This window comes from Mobula birostris, chromosome 1, assembly GCF_030028105.1.
Source record: "Mobula birostris isolate sMobBir1 chromosome 1, sMobBir1.hap1, whole genome shotgun sequence".
Lineage (NCBI taxonomy): Eukaryota > Metazoa > Chordata > Chondrichthyes > Myliobatiformes > Myliobatidae > Mobula > Mobula birostris.
Window position 1 is genome coordinate 198,406,813 of NC_092370.1, and position 6,466 is coordinate 198,413,278.

Here is a 6,466-nt window from a genome sequence, read left to right on the forward strand (position 1 = left end):
AAGAGGACTGAGTGTTCTCATAATCTAAAAAAAAACTGACTTTTATACTCAACAACCCAACCAAAGAAGGCAAGTATGCTGTAATCTTCTTCACATCCCATCTACTTGTTGCCACTTTTATGGAGCTATGGACTTGCACCCCAAGATCCCTAAAATATTTTAGATGATCTTAGAAGGTTTTAGAAAAGATCCCCTAAACAAGTTCCAGGGATGTTATTATACAAGGGCTTAAAGCTGTCAAAATGTAGGGTTTAAATGAGCTCACGTTTGGTCGGCAGTTCTCTGGAGAAATTTTAGCAGCATGTTCCCTTCACTTCAGCTCAGCTATGACCCTGCAACCGTGCATTGCAACTGGAGAGTCACAGGTGAAGATCACATGCCAGTAATATCTGTCTTACTCTTCCCTCAGGCTCATCACAGAGTCCAGCGATGGAGCATACATGCCCTGGCCCAAGAGCCCAAATGCACTTCACATCTAGCCCCTCAGCTTTAACCACAGGATGTAATATGAATCACTCCGAAGAGAAGTGTCACTGACCTTTACTGAAAAGATAAATCGACCTTCTATTTTTATTAATTTTACTTCATTTATGTGCATTTAATTTCTATTCATTTCAGGTGTTTAGGTGGATTTATTACTGTCTTAATTATTTAAATCTATTTGGACTGTTTCTAAATGTCACAATACAAAATGTTGAAGAAAATCAGCAGGTAAGCCAGCATCTATGGAGGGAAATGGATAATCAATGTTTCATGCTGAGACCATTCATCTGTCCAGCTCTCTGTAGGTTTTTCCAGATTCCAGCATTAGTGGTCTCTTGTGTCTCTGTTTATCAGGTGCAATTAAGAATATTCATAAATACTTGACAGGAGAGAGCAGCCACGTAGGGTAACCATGGTAACCAGCTCTCCGAGTGTAATGTCATTGTTAGAATAAGAGTCATGCTGTGGTGTTGCAAGATAAAGATCTTGCTAAATTAAAAAAGAGAATAAATGTTAACGTCATAATACATTGCAAACAACCTATACATCACTTTTGTACTATCACAGTCAATATAAATGCTGTTTTAATATGGCTAAAGCCCCTATCTGCCCACCCTAGCTTAGAAACTAATGATTAGGCCATAGGACCAAAAGGTACAGGAGCAGAATTAGGCCATTTGGCCCCTCGAGTCTGCTCTGCTATTTCATCATGACTGACCCATTTTTCCTCTCACCCCCAGTCTTCTACATTCGCCCTGTATCCCTACATGCCTTGACCAATCAAGAATCTATCAACCTCAGCCTTAAATGTACATAAAGACTTGGTCTCCACAGCTGCCTGTTGCAATGAATCCCAAAAATTCAGTATTACTATTAGGCTGTGTCTGTGGTCGAGCCATTCAAATTCCTGGTGACTGCCATTACCAATACATGAAAGTAGGATAAGCACGTTCTGCTTAACACTAGAAAAGCCCAGTAGAGTTGGTTATTCCTACACACGTTTAGGAAACTTAACATCTCAGGGTGTATCCTGATGAACTTTTACTCAGCCATCATTGAGAGTGTTGTGACCAGTTCTATCTCCGTTTGGTTTCCTGCCACCTCCTCCCTCTCCAAGCCCAGATTGCAGTGAGTGGTTCACTCAGTGGAGGAGATTATTGGTTGTCAGTTGTCGGCATTAAAAGATATGTTCACCACATGAGTGAAGAAAAGAACGGGAAAAATTACTGCTAACTCCATCCTCCCTAGCAGTCCAGGGAGATGCTGTGTCCATCGTCGCTAGGACTTCACATCATCTCTGAGCTTCTTTCCTGTAGTTATCCAGCTTGTCAATGAAACTCAGTCACTTGTCATACCCAAACTGGCCCTGCACAACGTCCATTAAATATTCTTCCTTGCTCTTTTTGTTCTGTTGATAATTATTCAGTCTGTTCATATGTTCACATTTATTTAAGTTTGATTATTTACATTTGTATTAATTGTTGATTGCTCACGGCTGTTCGCACTATTGTCTTGTAAATTGTTGGTTGCTATTGTGTTGTCTGTTACAGTATTGTCCTGTGTTTTATGCTTGGCAACGAAGCACAATCAATTCTGGTATGTTTCACATACTGGCAATGAAGTGATTCTGATAAAACACCGCACTATTAAAAATCCCATGGATTATTTTAAATGATCATTAGTCCAGTGCTGGTTCTATAATGAATCATTCTAATTATGGAGAATGATTCCGAAGACAATCACCCATCTCCAGTATGTTGTGGATCTATTTATTTGTGGTATCCTGTACTAATGTGTCTCCGTAATCCTGTGCCAGCCAGATCTGATATAGGAACAAAACCCCTGTTCATTTCATTGGGTTTTGCTGACTGGGAGACTGGATAGAAAAAATGTTTATATTTTAACTCATTTTATTTAATTTTTGATTTTTTATTTATTATTGTGCATACATGTTCTAAATAGATGTCATTGATTAGTTTAAAGCAATTTTAATAATTTTCAAGTGGCACTGAAAACCAAAGCGGTTCAGGCAACAGCAGCTCTTGCACCTCTGCACCTTATCGGTCACTGCCTGGGGTCAGGGGTGGAGGGCCAGCTTATTCCTCCCTCCACATCTCCCCTAAATAAATGTGGATTTCTCTGTACAAGCTGATACCAGCTTGATTCAGCTTGTCATCTTTATGTTTAAATGTATGACATTTTAATCAGAATTATTTTGTTATATTTATCTAATAGTCAGTAAAAGATTATAGAATGATTTACCATTGACATTATTATTATTTCTATATTTATGAATCCTTCAATTGTAACAATTTACTGACATTTTGAATAACTGATTATAACCAAATGAAAAACTGCACTGTGCTGACTTCTGTCCAGTTTAGAAAAAAAAAATAGTTAAGAATGCTGGTTAAAATGCAAAGTTTTTTTCCTGGGGGAAAAATCTGTAAGTTTGTTCTGACTAACTTTTATGGGAAAGTATAAAGTTCAGGCTCTATTCTGCAGCTCCTCTGATTGGGATCACTCTTTAAGGAAATCACGAGAGCTTCCCACTCTGCTCTCAACAAACAAATGGATAAGCATCTGGGTTATTTCAGAGAAGGTGGGGAATTATTTTGGTCAATTGAAACCAATTTAGAATTAATGCAGGGTGAGCTTTTCCCAACCGTAATTTAGATTGTTTTTAGTGAAAGTGTCATTGAGTTATGCTAAACTTCAGATGTGAGAGCACAAAGGAAGCTAATAGTCAGAGTTGGAATTAGAGAGTGCTGTGATATTGGTGTATTTTTTTGATACAAGAGATTGAGCAAGTTAGATAACATTTATCACACTTGCTTGACATTCATGGAAAAAGTAATTCTCAAGCTGTGCATTCAAATTGACTTATGAGAGAAGAGAGATTGAAATCTGACTGAATGATACCACAACAACAAACTTTAACTCAATGTCAGCAAGACCAAGGAGCTAATTATTGACTTCAGGAGGAGGAAACTGGAGGTCCATGAGCCAGTCCTCATTTGAGAATCGGAGATGGAGAGGGTCAGCAACTTTAAGTCCTCAATGTTATCATTTCGGTGGACCTGTCCTGGGCCCAGCATGTAAGTGAAATTATGAGGAGAGCACGGTAGGAGTTTGCAATGATTCTGCATGACATCTATAATTTGCCTAACTTTTATAGATGTGTAGTGGAGAGTGTATCAACTGGCTGCATCTCAGCCCAGTATGAAAACACCAATGCCCTTGAATGGAAATCCTACAAAATGTAGTGGATATGGCCATCCTCACCATTGAGCACATACACATGGAGCATTGTTGCAGGAAAGCTGCACCCACAATTGGGGGCCTCCACCTCCCAGGACATGCTTACTTCTTGCTGCTGCCATCAGGAAGAAGGTACCGGAACCTCAGGACTCACACTACCAGGTTCAGGAACAGTTATACCATTTGGCTCCTGAACCAGAGGGGATAACGTCACTCAATTTCACTTGCTCCATCACTGAAAAGTTCCCACAATCTATAGACTCACTTTCAAGGATAGAGGTGTACAAGATAATAAGAGGAATAGATAGAGTGGATAGCCAGCGCCTCTTCCCCAGGGCACCACTGCTCAATACAAGAGGACATGGCTTTAAGGTAGGGGGTGGGAAGTTCAAGGGGGATATTAGAGGAAGGTTTTTTACTCAGAGAGTAGTTGGTGCGTGGAATGCACTGCCTGAGTCAGTGGTGGAGGCAGATACACTAGTGAAGTTTAAGAGACTACTAGACAGGTATATGGAGGAATTTAAGGTGGGGGCTTATATGGGAGGCAGGGTTTGAGGGTCGGCACAACATTATGGGCCGAAGGGCCTGTACTGTGCTGTACTATTCTATGTTCATCTCAGCTTCTCGATATTTATTGCTTATTAATTTATTATTAATATTTTCTTTTCTTTTTATATTTGCAGTTTGTCTTTTGCACACTGGTTACCTTGGTTGTGTGTACTCCACCTCAGAGGGCTGCGGGTTGTCATTTACTGAGTATATTGAAAACTGATAGTTTTTTTTTATGTTATTGGCTTGTACGGCAGCTTCAAGGGTCTGTCCAGCCTATTCTGCTCCTAGTTGTGTTCTTCAAAGGATATGTGGTCAACCTGTCCAATTAATGCAAAAGACCATTTGAGGATAAACAGAGCAGTTTTTTTAAAGAGTTGAATAATCAAAGTCCTGTTTGAGCAAATGTTATTGTACAACACATTCCTGTTAGTGTCACTTTCTGTTTGCCTGATAATGACAGAACAATTCCATTCTTGTAATTTTCTTCAGACATCTTCTATAAGAACTGACTCGCCAACTTAGTGTTAGCAAAATTAGGTGACCGGCCTTTAAAGCCACAAGGTCTTTGGAAATTAGATTTCCATATCCTGAAAGCCACAAAATCTTTGTTGCAATTAGTTATGCAAATGTATGACTTGATATATCTTCCATGTTTTCTAATATTTTGAACGGATGACTAAACAACTGTAACCTGGCCTTTTCTCAGGCAATGTTGAACTGTCTACAAGATGGCCTTCTGTAGTTTTTTCCTTCTGGTCTCCACTAAAGTCGAGGCGAAAGATTGCAACTAGCGGGGCACTGTCTACGCCACCCCGAGCTGCCTGCCAGCCTAGTCATCATATGGGAGCCCAAGCACGGGAGGATGAACCCTGGGCGCCCTCCCAAGACTATGGTCAACATGCTCCTAGAAGACAGCGGCGCAGCTAATGTTGATGAACTGAACACACTGATGAGGGAGAGGGAGAAGTGGAGAGTCCATCATCATGCCTGACGCCAGCCCCCTAGGCCTGAGTCGACATAGTAGTAGTCTGGTCAGTCCTCTTGTCCTCTTCTTAAGTTTTCCCATTAATGTCTTCCACGTTCTTCTACAGGAACATGGAAGTGACCTCTCCAAATGACTCCCTACAGCCAAGAAAATTACCATGAATTCATGTACACAATAAGGTCCTTTGTCAGAATGCAGCTTTAAAAAAAAACCATGTAAAACATAACTAAGCAAAAGGAGTGAACGTACAATTATTTTATTATTTAGAATTAAGGATCATTTATTGAACTCTCAATTTCATCACTCAATAAACTATAAATATTATTTCTTTTTCTGTGTTCAGAACTTCCTTTTCAAATAAGACTTATTCACACAAAATCTAAATAAAATTCTCACGAAATTAAAAGTTTGTTTGATGCACCATTTAACAGAAATATTTTGTAAAACTTTCTTCACAGTATAAAGTTCTTCAAATATTTCCCTGAGGCTGTAATGTCGATTCGTTAGACAAAGTATCAAGTCATACACTTGCATAACTAATTGCAACAAAGATTTTGTGGCTTTCAGGATATGGAAATCTAATTTCCAAAGACCTTGTGGCTTTAAATGCCGGTCACCTAATTTTGCTAACACTAAGTTGGCGAGTCAGTTCTTATAGAAGATGTCTGAAGAAAATTACAAGAATGGAATTGTTCTGTCATTATCAGGCAAACAGAAAGTGACACTAACAGGAATGTGTTGTACAATAACATTTGCTCAAACAGGACTTTGATTATTCAACTCTTTAAAATCTTTATCTTCACAATGCTACTTTGCTATTAACATGACAGCTATTTGAAGGGAAAATCTGCTTAAATCTTGACTCGGGTTAAGGGACATTTATACAGTTTCATGTTTTGTAATGAATACAGAACATTATTCCCTTGAACTAGTTGATTTGAGTGTTGATGTAACTGGATGATCACCAAGGATATGTAAGGTTAACAAAAATCTCCTTATTTGCTGAAAAAAAGTTGCAATGTTAAAATAAATACAATCAGTTTCCTGACACCATTGCCAGTGTTGCACGGCATCAAATCCTGCAAATAGATTGCTTTCCTTGCCCTTGCTCTAAGAGGTTATGGAAAATAAACCTACACCCTGATAGCATTCCAATGATCTCCCTAATCTCAGTTGCACTCTGTC